The sequence below is a fragment of the Lactuca sativa genome, chromosome 6, assembly GCF_002870075.4.
Source record: "Lactuca sativa cultivar Salinas chromosome 6, Lsat_Salinas_v11, whole genome shotgun sequence".
Taxonomy (NCBI): domain Eukaryota; kingdom Viridiplantae; phylum Streptophyta; class Magnoliopsida; order Asterales; family Asteraceae; genus Lactuca; species Lactuca sativa.
The window spans coordinates 30,641,148-30,657,536 of NC_056628.2; positions in this window are offsets into that span (position 1 = coordinate 30,641,148).

Below are 16,389 nucleotides of genomic sequence, written 5' to 3' on the forward strand. Positions count from 1 at the left end.
AAAGGCATTGGTGAATATAGGTGTTGGAGTTGTAGCTACATCTGGAAGAGTTTGACACTACCTTCCGAGCTACTTGCAAGGTGAGTTATCCTCACTATACTCCAGGGTCTAAGGCACCAAGTTTGGCCCTTTGGATTGTTATCTGGTTATGTTATGCTAGTATGATCTATTAAAACGGTATCGTAGAAGGTAGGATAATATTATATGGTATGTGGTATGACCTGTTAGACCGGTATCCTAGAGGGTAGGATAATATTATATGATATGTGGTATGATATGTTAGATCAGCATCCTGGTAGATAGGATGATGTCATGTGCTATGTGATATGATCCGTTAGATAAAATATTGTATATAGACTGTTATGTGATTGTCTGTTATATGTGCACATGTTCATTTAGCGGTTGAGGTTTATCTGCTTTGTGCGGAGGCCAATAGACCTGGGCATTCCAACCTATAGGTTGTGGGTCGTGAGTATTCCATCCTGAGGATGATTGGACTCGTAGTATGTGGGGATTCCAACCTGTTGGTTATGGGCCTAGGGTATCCCATCCGGAGGATGATTGGACCCATAGTATGTTGGCATTCCAACCGGATGGTTGAGGGCCTGGGGTATTCCAACCTAATGGTTGATTGGACCCAAAGTATGATGTTTATGATTATTATGTGTATTGTTGTGGGTATGGGTATTTTAGGGGAACTCACTAAGCTTCCGGGCTTATAGTATCAGTTTATTGTTCCAGGTACATCAGGGGATCGCGACAAGGCAATGGCGTGATCATACAACTCCTCATGTTTTGTTTACGTTTATGGGAAAACTATGATATTATACATTTTGAAAACAAGATTTTAATGATTTAAAGGTTTTGAAATGTTTTTAAATTTTCAAAATTTGGCATGAATTTTATGGGTGTTACACAATCTATTAACCTATCATAACTCTTAATCAGCAGCTCAAAAATCCGATCATCGAACAATGCGACCGATATCCATCTTTCATGATCAGATTTAGCTTGCTTCTCTTAAGCTTCCTCCTTTCTTTTACATCCTGCAAAACATCAAAATGCAATTATCACATCATGTATTAAGAATCTATGAATCGGAACTTAATAAACTAGAGTTAGATAGTGGATATACCTGAAGTAGAATCATACAACTTGACTTTACTATCTCTGCGATCTTTCAGGTAGACAGGGTAGCTTCGCATCTAATTTCCCTTCAATTGGCAATAGAAACATATGGACTATTTAGGAATTGCACATGGAACTATCTCAAAATTATCCTTTCTCTTTACCATATGGTCAAACGGTTTGAACTTGGTCGGTCCATTTCCATTGGGAGGAGAAACCTTTTCTGGACTACCAATGTTACCATTTTCAATGTCCACGGAAACTTGGAAGATAGATCCTTCAAACACATTTTCTTGATTTGTGCTCTTAAGCATTTCTGCTTCAGCATCAATCAGCATATATGTCAGATCGATTAAGGTCACGTCATGGTCCCTCTCATAAAAGTCTTTAATGAACTAACTATATGAGTTTGGAAGCGAAAATAAAACCAAGTCAATGGCTAGCTCCCTTGGGAAAATGACACCAAACATTCCCAATCTATTAATGTGCGATTTTGTTTCAGGATATGCACACACATGGACTTTCCATCTTGATGTTTACATGCCAAATGGGTGTAGGTGACTTTGAACTGTTCAATTTGAAGAAATCGTGGGTCAGGGAGAATTACTGGAGGAGGTGGAGGAAGAGTTGGGGAAGCATGATTTCTAGTTACACCATTTGAAAAAGGGAACATTCTTTCACCTTGATCAACTTGTGGAAGATTATCTTTAGAAGGAAAACCATTTCCAGAAGGACAAAGAGAACCATTGTTTTCTTGACTCGACATCTATAAAGGGAGAAAAGAATTCAAGTTAGTTGATTTATTTAATCCATAATTATTAACCCAACATTTAAATTAAGGCTAGGATCCATATTTTCGATTCGAAATTTGAATAGGGATGTCGTAATCAAACTCGAATCTATTTTAGGAAGGTAGGCATTTACCAGTTTCAACTAATGAAACTCCTAGATCTTTTGAGATTCATGGAAGTATTCAATGGCATGTTTAATCTCGATTATGCTCTCACTTTTGTGACTAGGATGCCGACGATCACAAACGAGATGTGGATAACCATGCAAATTAGCTTGGTACTCCTGGTGTCATTTATCATTTGAAATTAGCATGTCGGTTAACCACATGTGCTCCATTAACTCAATGATAATTTACGAGACACCCATTGTCAACAATATTAGTCCCATATTAGTGTGTCGGTTAACCACACACACTCCACTAATGACCAATAAGGTGCAATGTGTAATTTCATGGGTTGGCATCAAATTCACATTTTTCCTAAAGTAACTAAGAATGAGATTTTAGAAAATAGTTTAGTTACTTTTATCATTATACTTTTAATGAGGATTAAATATCCTATCGAACTCGTTCGGCTAACGACTCTCCACCATAAAAGAGAGCGGTGGGTAAGAATGGATACCCAATGACAGTCATTTTACAGGCCGCTTCCTTAAACTCCTCTTATAGTATGGCTTCGTGAATGACACGTACTGGCGATTCGACTGACTCGTCTTATACATATAGTAAATATTAAACTTTTAATCTTACATATAGTATAGGGTGTATTTTAAACATTTTAAAATACTAAAGGTTTAATCTTTTAATAAATTAAACATTTAATTTAATAAAATTTAAACCACATATGGATTTATTAGTTATCATTAACAAAATCAATGAGGATATATTTTAGGGTTTTCATTTTCAATTTCTAAAATTAAGTCTTTTAATTTTAAATTTCAAACAACCAAAAAATATTAATTATTCAATCCAATTAATAATTATTTAGTAACCAATTATGGATATATTAATTATCCTTTAATTAATCAATTAATTAAATTATTAATCATATCCATAAAGATAATTACAATCAAATAAATCATCATTATCTAATTCATAATTATCTCCTAACATTTAGGTTTTACTGAATTATATTATATTACCAAAAATCAGATTATGGCAGAATTAATAAAAGATAATTAGCAAATATAAATGTAGTAAATCAAGTTAGACAAGAAAATCCGAAATCAGATCTGACGCGCCAACTAGACAGGTTGGAGGACCGAACTTGACGAGTTCATTGAATAGAATGTCGATTCTATTCCATTCTCCTTTGAATAAGAACACAATTGCATCTATTCAATACAAAATTAATCCTATTCTCTGGTACCAGTGATGGGTTTTGAGCATAACAACATATCCTATGTGTGCATGCAACCCTAAATTGATTGGATCTAAGTTTTCTCCATTGAACATGCAAACAATGAACACAAACAAGAAAACCTAGGTTCTATGTATAATAATTAAAATTTAAAAAATTTGAATCATAATACATACCTTGATTGTTATATTGTAATAACCATCTAAAACCTTGTATATCTTCATTTTGAGAACTTAGTGTCACAAGCGTCACACCTCTACTGGATCACAAACACACTTAGCAAGAGGATGATTATGAGAGGAAGAGAGAGGAGACAATTTTTTTGTTTTCTTAGGGTTTAGGAACCTTAGTCTAGCCGAAATCCACAAGGGTTTATGCCCTTTATATAGTTGTTGGTTGCTTAGAGCCAAAGCCAGGTTTAAGATAAGGAAACCCTAATCCCTTTGCTTGAGGCCTAAGTAGCTCATGTATCCTCATCCTTAAGGCCATGAATGAAATTTCTAGGTCCTTCCCTAGAAATTGCCCCCAATTGCCCCCAAGTTATTCCTGAAAATATAGGAGTTAATTTCGAGAATATGAAAGGGATAACTTAAATTAAAGAGGTAAAAGGAGAGGGATAAGTAATTTTCAAAATTAACCCTTAACCGCTAGGTAGTATTGAAATCCAAAGGGTGGATAGTTAGCCGTTAATGGTCAAATCAGCCTCGAATCCTCAATATAAATAGAGGTGATCAGTTCCACAATTCTTTACTCGTCTCGATTTTCTTTTCTTTACTTGTGCTGCCTTTCGATTTTCTTTTCTTTATCTCTTTTTCTTCTACGTTTTTACTTCTTCCATAATGGTTAGAAAAATGGACGTTTCTCGCCAAAACATCTTAGCACTCCCTGAAGTTGACTTCACCGACCAAGGGATTCTCTCCTACGAGGAGACGTGTTCCTTCGGTGATGATGATATTGAGTCTTTGAGACTCAATGGAGCCTTCCTTTCTAAATCCATTTTTAGGCCCTTCGACCCTCTCATCCAACCTGACTTTGTTACTCCTACCTGGGTGTGCTTCACAAAATCCCCTTCTCCCTGGATTTGAAATACCCTTTCCCTAGGATTGTCTCCGAATTCTTTAGGGTGACTGAGATCTCATATATTCAGGCCATGTCGATTGTTTGGAGGATCCTAAATTGGATTGACCAAGTAAATCAGTCAAAAGGCCTTGATATAGGTCTTCTTGAACTGGCCTGTGTGTATGATCTCACAACCTTCGGGTATTCTTGCTTTCTCCTCAAAGTCAAAACCCATAGATCTCCTCTGGTCCTGAAAACCAAACATAATGACGGAGCTTGGAAAGAAAAATACTTTTTTATGAGATGCGACTTTGTTCCTAGTGGGGATCTTATGTCGGATGCCTGGGTCAAGAAGGGTAGGATTCTTTTATATTAATATAAGGATCCTGGAATTCACATATTCTTATTGTGTTTGGATTTTGCAGCTTTCAAAATCGAAGAGCTCGTCCCTCTTGCTGAGGAATCTAAAGAGAAGATCGAGAAGTTCTTTGCCCTGTCTGAATTTGAGAGATCATTTCGATTTGATCAAGCCACTCGACAAGAAAGCTCTTCTGCCACTGACCTCATGTCGACAGGTAAGGATCCTTGATTCCTTTCGCTTGTGATAAAGGTTATTAATAGTCTTTCGTTATATATTTATATAGGATCCAAAGCCATTCGCTCCAGTGCTCGCTTCACACTCGCTGATCTTGACACAACCATGTCAAAGGGTCAGCTGACGGTGAAAAAGGAGAAGTGCTCGTCTCCTCTTACACCCGAAAGATCAACCATTGACTTGATAGGGAAGACCCTGGGATCTCAGAAAAGGAAAGCTATTGACTTTGCAGGTCTATCTTTGGAGAGCCTTAGGGCCAAGGAAGCGCTCCAGAAATTGGTATCTTTTTCCCAAGCTGTAAGTGTTGGTTTTATTCTTGTTCTATTCTTTATTCTACCTTTCGATGACCCACTATGACTTTGTTTTAGGTCTCAGATCATGTTTCCACTGATCTAAGGATCCGATTGGAGAGGGCTAAACAAGACCTTCAGGGACAAGAGAGGATGTGGAAAGCAACCACCAAGGATCTGTTGAGGAGAGTGGAACTGCTCAGCAAGGAGAAGGTTGAGAAGGAGGAGGAGCACTTGCTCGAGATGGAGGAAGTGATCTCTGATGCAAAGGTCGGTGTTACAGTGGCTATTTGGGAGGCTAAGATCCATCTTGCAGAGGATCTGGAGAATGTAAGTTCCTGGGATGTGGACGGTTAGCACAAGGCACTGGCCAAATTGACTGGCAAGCCTGCTACCACCATTCAGGATCATGTATTGCAGCTGACCAAAGGAGGGGAGAAGAAGGATGTGGCCGACGATGACCAGGCTAAGTTCTAGGCCTACAAGAAGTTAGTTTAGGTAGTTTTTGTTTTATCAGTAATGTAAAATAATTAATCTTTTGGTTGGGTTGGTGTGCAACCTCTTTTGAATGCAATGGTTTTGTTCTATTTTTATATATCTCTCTTGATTTCTCTGCATAACTGTTACGATAATAGGATCCTTAAACAATCAAGATCCCGGTAAACTTGGTTCATTCAAACAATCCTAAGACAAAATTCTTTTAGTGAATCACTTTTAGTATACTTGAATTCTGATAACCAAATGATTTTTGCTAAGGATCCTAGAAATTTTAGGATCCTTAAACTGTACTTAGAGTTTTTTCAAGAATAACGATAGATGGAACCTGATTGTCTTCAAGTTTTTCCTTAAGCTTCAGAAGCTTTTCAATCTTAGAATTTACTAAGGATAAATCTCAGCTTAGGAAAGAACTTAGGATCATTGTTGACTTCTGATGATAAGTTTCTTACTAATGAGGTTCCATACCGATGAGGATCTTAATGATGAGGATCCTTAAAGATGTGGATCCTTATTGATGAGGATCCTTAATGATTAGATCATACAGGAGAATTCCCTTCTTAGGATAACATGTTTAGGTTATAAACCTTGACAAAATTCTTACGTAACATCATAAGTTCAACATGTTAATGTTATGTACTGGCGAGGATCCCAACTTGTGACATATTTCATGGGAAAGATCCCTAGTTATGATAACATGAAAATTTTATGATTCGTGTATTTTCTGGGGAAAAATCCTAATGGGTGATAACATGAAGATGTTATAAACCTTATGTAATTTCTGGGGTAAGATCCCAATTTTAGATAACATGAAAATGTTATAAACCTTATGTAAATTCTGGGGTAAGATCCCAGTTTTAGATAACGTGGAAATGTTATAACCCTTAAGGATATTAACTTATGTTCAAAGATAAGAGGGTTTCCAAGCCACTGCATCGTGAAATGATCCTCTTATTCGTATCCCATAGTTAGATATCGTGCATTTAAGCGAGGTGTATAAACCTTAGCCCGTGTGAAATGGGTAATTAGCTCTTTAAACCTTAGAGGGGAATAAGTACCCTTAAGCGTAGGAGAGATGATCAGTCTCTAGCTTGTGTATATGATAGTTTAAAGATCATACCATTAATATAATGGAATTTTTCAAGTGTTAAGATGTTGAGATCTTCGTGTGTCAAGATCCTTATGTTTCAGGATCTTCAACCTTGAGGATTCTTATATTTCAGGATCATTGCTTATGGATATCCTTAGATGTACGTTGTTCTGCATATAAAAAGTTAGCTAGGGGTGGGTGTTAGTCTAGCTAACGCCCCTCCAACGCTTAAGTTAGTAATGTATTCGAGGAGAAAATAAGTAATGATGAAAAGTTTAAGGTAAAGAACATGTGCACCTTCGTTTTGTTGAATATCAATCGATCTTGTTTATATATACTATGCTTTGAGATGTATAACATTACAGAATCCTGGAAAAATGTCTCCTTCAAGTGTTGCTAGCTATATGCTCCTTTTCCTGCATCAACATCTATGAGATATGGTCATTCCCACTTAGGAGCTAATTTACTTGCACTAGGATCCTTGGTGTTTTGGAATGTTTTCCTTAATACCAAGTCTCCTATTTGGAATCTTATGGCTTTTATGTTCTTGTTGTAAGCCTTGGTTATCCTTTTTGATGAGCATCAATTCATCTCTTGGCAAGATCTCTGAGTTCATCAACAGTGTCAAGATCCTGGGCTAGGATCATATCATCATTTTTTTGATTTTGGAGCAAGTATCTTGCTGTCAGGATTACTACTTTGGTAGGGATCATTGCTTCTATCCCAAACACCAAGGAGTAAGGGGTCTGACTTGTGGCTACTTTGGAAGTAGTCGTATCTGCCCATAGTACGAAAGGAAGCTCCTGTGTCCATCTTCCTTTCTTTTTATCTAGCCTTTTCTTCAAGTTGTTTACAATGATTTTATTGTTGGATTCTGCTTGACCATTAGCTTGGGGGTGAACACGAGTGGAAATTATCATTTTGATCCCCCAACTCGTGTAAAAGTCTCTTGTCCTTGTGCATATGAATTGGTATCCATTGTCGCATATGATTTCAACGGGGATCCCGAACCTGGTCAAGATATTACGCTTAATAAATGAGACTACCTCTTTGTCTCTAACCTGAACGAAGGCTTCAGCTTCGATCCACTTCGAGAAGTAATCAGTCATCACCAACATGAATACTTTTCCTCATAGAGCTATCGGTAATTTTCCTATTCTATCCATTCCCCATTTCATGAATGGCCATGGATAGATAATAGGATGTACAGGTTCTGTCGGTTAACGTAGGATGTTTCTGTGTCTTTGGCAAGCATCACATTTTTAAGCATGCAGAAAAGAATCTCTCTTCATGGTTGGCCAGTAGTATCCTGTTCTTAATACCTTGGAGCATAAGGACCTGCCCCCAGTTTGATTGTCGCAGTCTCCTTCATGTATGTCCTTCAAGACTTCTGCAGCTTCAGGATCTTCCAAGCATCTAAGATATGGACCTGCCATAGACTTTGTATAGAGTTTAACTTGGATTATAACGAATATTAAGACTCTTGTTCTGAATGCTCTTTTGCTTTTTTCTTTTGTTGGGATCGTGCCATTTTGGAGATACTCCATAATGGGTTGGATCCATGATCATGGACTTCTTCAAGGATCCCTTTGAGGAGGGATCTGAGGGTCAGGATCTCCGATGGCTGCTACACTTATTGGTTGTTCAGGATCATCGGGTTTATCAGAAAGGGCTTCTATAGCTGGAGTTATTACGTGGTTTATAGGGATCTTGATTTCCGGTGGGGTCCTTAGGGAGGATCCTAAGTTAGCTAATGCATCTGCTTATGTGTTTTCTTCCTTGGGAACTTAGGTTAGGCTAAAGTTTTCAAAACCAGAGGCTAATTTTTTGAGGATCTCAAGGTATAATGCTAATCTTTCACCTTTCACTATATAAGGTCCACTGAAGTGGCTGGTTAATAATAAGAATCAGTAAATACCTGAAGATCCTTAGCCAATTATAGCCCATGATGAGTGCTTCATATTCCGCTTCGTTGTTGGTTCCGTTGAATTCGCAACTAATTGCCTGGAGTAGGATGTCCCCATGTGGCGATTTTAGTATGATCCCTAGCCCGGTTCCTTTTTGGTTTGAAGCTCCATCTGTGAATAGTGTACATTTTCCCAAGTGTTCATCTTCTAGGAGTTGTTTAACTTCAATGTCTACTCCGTTTTGTAGATAATCACTAAAGTCAGCCAAAAAGTCTTCTAATGCATGTGACTTTATGGCAGATCTTGGCTCATATTTGATGTCAAATGTGCTTAACTTCACTGACCATTTTTCCATCCTTCCTGACATCTCTGGTTTTCTCATCACATTCTTAATAGGATAATTAGTTTTCACATGTGTCTCAAAATAATGTCTTAACTTATTAGAAGCAGTTACTAATGCAAGAATTAATTTTTTGAGATGAGAATACCTGGTCTCTGGATCTAGAAGACTTTTACTTACGTAATAGATGGGATGTTGGTCACCGTTAAGATCCTTGGCTAGGACAGCACTGACCGCACTTGAGGATACCAAGAAGTAGAGGAGAAGTGGTTCTCCATCTATAGGCTTCATCAGTAGTGGTGCGGAACTTAAGTATCTTTTGAGTTCCTGAAAATCTTCTTCGTGTTCTTTGCTCCTTTAAAACTTCTTGTTCTTTTTCAAGATATCATAGAAGGGCTTATACGTTTCTGAGGATCTTGAAATGAACCTGTTAAGTTTCGCTACTCTTCCATTTAGCCTTTGGATGTCTTTTTTTGAAGATGGGGATTTCAGCTTGATGATTGCTTTGATTTGCTTTGGGCTTGCTTCTATTCCTCTCTTGGTTACCATATACCCAAGGAACTTGCCCGACTTTATCCCAAAGTGGCATTTAAAAGGATTCAACTTCATTTTGTATTCGTCTAGAATGTCGAAGGCTTCTTTGAGATCCCTAAGATGATCTTCAACTTTCATGGACTTCACCACCATGTCGTCAATCTAGACGTCCGTGGTGTCCCCCAACTTGTCTTTAAACATCCGGTTCACCAGTCTTTGATATGTTGCACCTGCATTTTTAAGACCAAAAGGCATTTCAGTGTAACAATATATACCTGTTGGTGTTATAAATGTTGTGTCTTCTTGATCGGATGGTTCCATCTGGATTTGATGGAATCTTGCCGAAGCATCCATGAAGGTTAATAGTTCGTCGCTAGTCGTTGCATCTATTGCTTTCTCTTGATTATTACTTGTATCTATATTTCCTTGATAGCTTGTTGAGTCTGCGTAAGCATTATCTCTTAGTTGTTTCTATCTTATTGTCCGGGTTATATCATCAAGAATTGTTATACGCCATTTTGCATGCCAAGAGTCATTAGTGGGTCGTAATTCGATAAGCGGGATTCAGTTGCTTAGGAGATTATTCTAGTTCTTTGTTGGGTTTAGTTCAGGGGTTTTGATTGAGGGATCTTTACTCGAATCAGCAGTATTAGCTCTTTAGCAAAGTCGAAGTGAAGGGGGTGATAGCAGTGTTCAGGTGGGATTGGCATTCATCTTTGGTAGGACCTTTGGATCCAATCATGACCGTTGGGGTGAAGATTCGCCAGTTTAGAGCAAGGGTAATGGTCTTTAGTTACCAGCATAAGCATTGAATATGTGGATGGCAGCCACATGAGCTCGCTTGGTCATTAGAAGTGTTAGAAGAATTTATAAACATAAGGGTTAAAGATAGTTAGAATTTGGAGATTCTACGAAGGAAGGGGAGTTGGGGTGAAGATTCACCCGTTCATAGCAAGGGTTATGGTCTTTAGTCACCACCATAAAGGACATAAGGATTTGGTGCGGTATCATGGGAAGTGATTGGGGTTATAGGGCTGTTGGGATTTAGGGGAGTATCTATCTGGATTTCAAGAGTTAGGCGATCATCGAGATCGGCTAGTAATGGAACGCTAGTTTTGGTATGTGCAGGTCATCGGCAATTCATGTTATATGAAGGTAAGATGGGTTGGGAATCCATCAATTTTTGTGGGATGAAAGAGCTTCAACGACTCAAGTAAGGGATAATCTTTCAGAATTCTAGGAGCTGGATCTGGTGTGAACTAGGGTAAGTTTCACCCCCCATTTGGGAGGAGAGACGACTCAAGTGGCCGTCTGGATTGTAGTTATGTAAGTGGGAGTTCGGGAAACTTCCACCAGCTAGTTGGGGATATTTATATCCAGGTTTAGTAAAGGTGTGAGACTGGCGGCCGAACCAGGTGTGAGACTAGCAATCTCAATGGTAGTTGGTGATCTTTATATCCAGGTGTAGTAAAGGGTTTCTGTGAATCAAAAGATTTCGGATGAAATACAGGTGTTAATCCTTGGACCTCCTATTGTAAATTATGTACCGAGTTGGCTTTGGTGGGAACTCGTGTTGAGAATCGTGAGTGTTTATGTGCAAGGTCTTTATTTTAGTAACAAAAGAATTAAGGAATATGTATGCCAAGGGAATCAGCTGATGGGATCAGGGGGAAAAGAGATGTTTTTGGTTCTAGTCATAGGAAGAGCCCTTCTGATCGTGTTTCGCAATGATTTTGCCTATGTGTGGGACGAGCAAGTTTGGAACTTCAAAATTATAGCAGAGGCGTATTAGGTCAACAGTTATGGAAGCATTGACTTGTTCAGCACTAAAAGGTTTAACTCCCATATTACATATCGTTGTTCTTTATATTCATGGAATCGTTATCATAAGGATGAGCCTTTCTCGAAGGAATATCTAATCCCTTTAGTCATGTGAAAAGTTTTCGCATCACCAAATAGTCTGTGATTCTGTTTTGTAGTGGGAACCTCAGGTGTAACTTCCAGATACCATACACACCTACTGAGCCATACATAATTCAGAGCACATAACCACATACTGGACCCCCGCCCGCTGCATTAGGCCTCGCCCGCCATCGGACCCCCTCCGCCATCAGGCCCCGCCTGGCATCAGGTACCACCTGGCATCGAGCTCCGCCCGGTATACAGATCTGTTTCCCTTAGGCCCTGCCTAACACTGGGCCTCACTCGTCATACACATACATACGATTAAATAACATATTGAAACATAGGTAAACATTCACTAACCATACCATACTCTAAGGTGTTGCCTAACTTGTGCCCCGCCCCTGGTATACTACTGAAGTAGTGGAGCCCCGTCCACATCCCTACTAGTAGTGAGATACGGGCCTTCGCCCACACTCACATCCTTCCTATCACGGGCCTCGCCCCTGCCCATCAATACTCAACTAGTGATGAGATACAGTACCTCGCCCACACTCACCTCCTTACCAGGAACATACAAGTATCACGAAGACAACAAGTATAATCTAATGCACTACATAAGAATCTTCCTCGGGAATACCCCAACATCGGACCCCTGGCCCGGAAGCATACTATTAACTAACGTACTTCGGGCTTACCCCAACATCGGACCCTCGGTCCGGATCCTATCATACCGACACATGCAAGAATCACAAAGACTTCTAGCATCCTAACATGCCTCGAGCCTCGCCCGGCATTAGGTCGTAACCCGTAACATAAATAAGTACCTAGGGCTAAACCCCGGGTCTTCCTTCTATAGATAAGCATAAACATGAACATAAACATAATGGGTCAGTATTATGGCCGTAGACCCATTCACACAAAGGGAAACTCACTTGCACTGCTGAACTCTGTTGATAACCCTCTGGCTGCTATTCGAAAACTACCCGAACTGCTGTTCCTCTAGCTCCCCGAGCTACTAATTCCAATAACAACACTTAGCCTAACTATCCTCAAGAAGCCAACTAAGTCAACTTTGGGCAAGGTCCTTCTCAAGGTCAAAGTCAACGGTCAGATTCAACTTCTAGTTGACTCAACTCGCCGAGTTGTTCTACCAACTCGTCGAGTCCATGCTCCTTTAATCCCAAAACAACCTCGACTCTACTCGTCCATTTTAGCAACAACTCAATGGGTTCTCCTTCAACTAACATTCAGGACCATCTTCAACCGACTCGCCGAGTTGTAGAACAACTCGTCGAGTCCATCTTCATAAGCTAAGGAGATTGCCTTGGACTCGCCGAGTTCCTCCTTGAACTTGTCGAGCACCATGATCTTCATGCCCATTATGGACACAAACTGGCTGAGCCCTTCTCTAACCCCACTCACTGATCCGACTCATAAATAGAAGGGCTTGGGTTTGCGGCCTGACTCGTCGAGTCCATGAACTGACTCGTCGAGTCCATCTTGTGACATCTCTATTTTTTCGATTACAGACCATCCCAACACCTCCAACTCATAGATCTGGACTCCTTATGCTGGCATTGCACGTAAATTTGCTAACTTTACGTGAATGCAAGGTGTTATGGGGCTAAAACACTTAATCAAAGCTTCAAAGAAAACCTAGGTCATGAAATGGGATCTTAGCTGGATAAAGCCAGCAACTCTGGGCTCCTAAAGCTCAAGAGTGTCCAGATCTGTTGTCCAAATCCATCCTTAAGGGTTTAATACTCGGATTAACCTTGGAAATGATGCAAATGTGACCAAAAGCAAACTAGAAAGGGGATCTATCAATTGAAAGCTCAAGGTCTAGACTTTTTACCTTCTAACAGTTGCCAAAACGATATGAAGGCTGGATCTACACTTCCTTCCTTTCTCCTTTCTTCCAATCCTTCAAAATCTACTCCAATGGACCTCAATCTTCACCAAAAGCTCCAAAAATGAAGTTGGGTGGCGAGGGTTTTGGGGTTCTGGACAAGAGAGGCTGTAATGAACCCTAGGGAAGAGAATAAGATGCTTAAATAGGGTAGCAAGTCCCAGAATTAGGGCTTTCCCAACCCAGACCAAACTCGTTGAGTCCACTTGCCGACTCGCCGAGTCGGTCACTTAATCTTCAACACGGAGTCCGCTTCGACTCGCCAAGTCATTCCTTGGACTCGACGAGTTGACCCCCCTTTGACTTAGGGTTTTCCTTTCCTTTCTTGGCCATTCTGATTCTGGGTGTAACAACTCTCCCCCACTTAAACTAGACTTCGTCCTCGAAGTGCGCCACAGTCAACTATCATACAATCCACTTACAGCCTTACGTACTTTACCCCATTGGTCCAATCCTGGATACATCATCCTTGGGATATTTCCATAATTACTACCTTCGAGTACAACCCTTTACCCAACCAGTAGGTTTACCGGTACTTCCAGTGCACTTTCACTGATACACAAAGGGTTTCCCCCTTTTTCCTTGCACTGCCACTGGCCTTTCCAAGGCAACTTCCTATAAGCACGACCTTTCCGATCTCCATCAAGAACAAGTCTACTGCTGAAACCACAATCTTGGTCACTCACAGCGCCGACCATCATACCTGCACTCACAAAATATCCCCTCATACGATGCTCCAATACTAAAAACTCCACCGAGCGTGTGAATTCAGACCATCCTCCGAGAGTATCTGATTCCGCAGTGAGCAACTTAGCATTACCCGATCAGCTCACTGCCTTCTGCACCAAACACTTTATCATTATTCCTGCTTGAAATCCTGCCGACTCCCATCCGCCTTCCAGATGAATCGAGACCACCCAGGTCCCAACCAATCCACCGTTCCCCAAAATACCGGTCCCCCACTAGTTACCGAACGCGATAACATTCCCTCAGTCGCTCCCAGCGACTCATGAAGATATCGCGACTACCTGAACTGCTCTACCAACCCAGCCACTCTGGCTCTAGAAGGTCTAGGATCCCCGATCCCCTACCTTACCCTAAGGTCTCTACCAGGTCCCACCTGTTACTAAAAGAACACGGGCCTCACCCACGGGTCTCACCCATCTATACTTCGGAGCAGCCTCTCCCACAGGTCTCACCTATCCAGGGCTATGTAGAACCACTCCTCTCCTGATCTCAACTAGCTAAACTTTCCTGGTTCTTATCATTCTAACTCGGAGATACGGGCCCCCGCCCACACTCCGCTAGCTAAGCTGCTAATGAACGCTATGGCTTACCCGCAGTCTTACATCGCTTCCCTCACTGACTTGCTTCTGGGGAATACTATGACTACCTCGCAACCTTATATCCCGACTAAACTCACACCTGCCGAAGGTTCTCCGACCTGGTTTCACCGAACTAGTCATCAACTACTCGCGAAGACGAAACTCAATGTTGAGAAGTTTTCCCCAACTTCCAACCTAACTACTCCTCAATCCAAACAGCCACTTGAGCTGCTTCCTTCCTCACCAAAACTGCAGAACCACCTCAGTCTTGCACTTGCTTCTATTTTTGGCCCCTACGAGTGGCTCTCCCCCACTTCGATTCGTCTAGTTCTTCATAGCTCACATCTTGAGAGAATTACCAATTCTCCCTACCATCCTCTGGCCACTTCTGCTGAAAACCCAAGCTCACCACAGTTGGGCATCTAACCAATCTATCCCCTAACGACACCGTCCCGAATTAGCGAGACACTACCGAGCCCCACACATGCATGTTACAGTTACTGCATCCAAATTAACCTGCTCTAAAGGAGGCGACCTCCTACTATCATTCTAAAATCCAAGGTATGCAGATGTAATATAACTCAATCGGAAGCAGGCCACAAAATTTCTGAAATATCATATCAATACCGATGCAGAACCATAGTAATAAAATCATAATATAAGTTGATATGGAAAATGAAAGAATATATGTACCTGAAGCATCGAGCTGCTCACACCTCATCTGAAACCAACTGATACGCCCTACTCCTCGCTACAGGTGCCTCCACCCGGCCCTAACGGCCGTCGGTGATCCTCAAGGTTGCAAGGGCAGGTGCTATCACCTGTCCTGCTGAATGCAAACTCGGACAGTGGGCCTTCTTGTGAGCCTTCTGACTATATTGGAAACATATCAGGTCCGATCCCTGGGTGGTGGTAGCAGTACAATCTTTGCTGAAATGACTGGTCTGGCTGCACTTGAAGCAGCCAGAATCACCACCACTGCCACTCCTACACGCACCCTCGTGCGTCCTGCCACACTTCCCGCACCGGCTGCGGCTCTGATAATCCCTCAATCTTGAATCTGACCCCTTGGGCCTTTTTCCCGATCCTATGGATACCTGAATCTCATCCGGCTTCCTCTTCCTGATCTGCTCCATATCAATCTCTCTCTCCGTGGCCCGAGCAATCATGTACTCCAGCGTCTTGCAGCTGGACCTGCTCATAAACTCCCTGATGTCAGCTCTCAGCATCTCATGGTACTGAGCCTTCTTCATCTCCTCATCTGCCACATACTGCGGAACCATAAGGGCTCCCTCCCTGAACTTGGCAGTGATCTCCGCCACTGTCTCTGTAGTTTGTCTCAGATCCTAAAACTCTCGGGCTAACTGTTGCACCTCAATCACCGGTGCAAACTCGGCCTTGAACCTCGTCGAGAAGTCGCTCCATGTCATCGCGTCCAATGCGGCATCATCCCTGATAGCATGACCAACCTCCTCCCACCAATCCTGTGCTCTGTCCTTCAGAAGGCAGGAGGCGAGTCGAACCTTGTCCCCCTCGGGACACTAGCTGGAACGAATAGCATTGGTGACATCAGCCAACCATCTGCCACTAGTAATGGGGTCCTTAGCCCCATGGTAGTCTAGAGATCCACAAGCTCTAAACTCCTGGAATGTCAAAGTACGT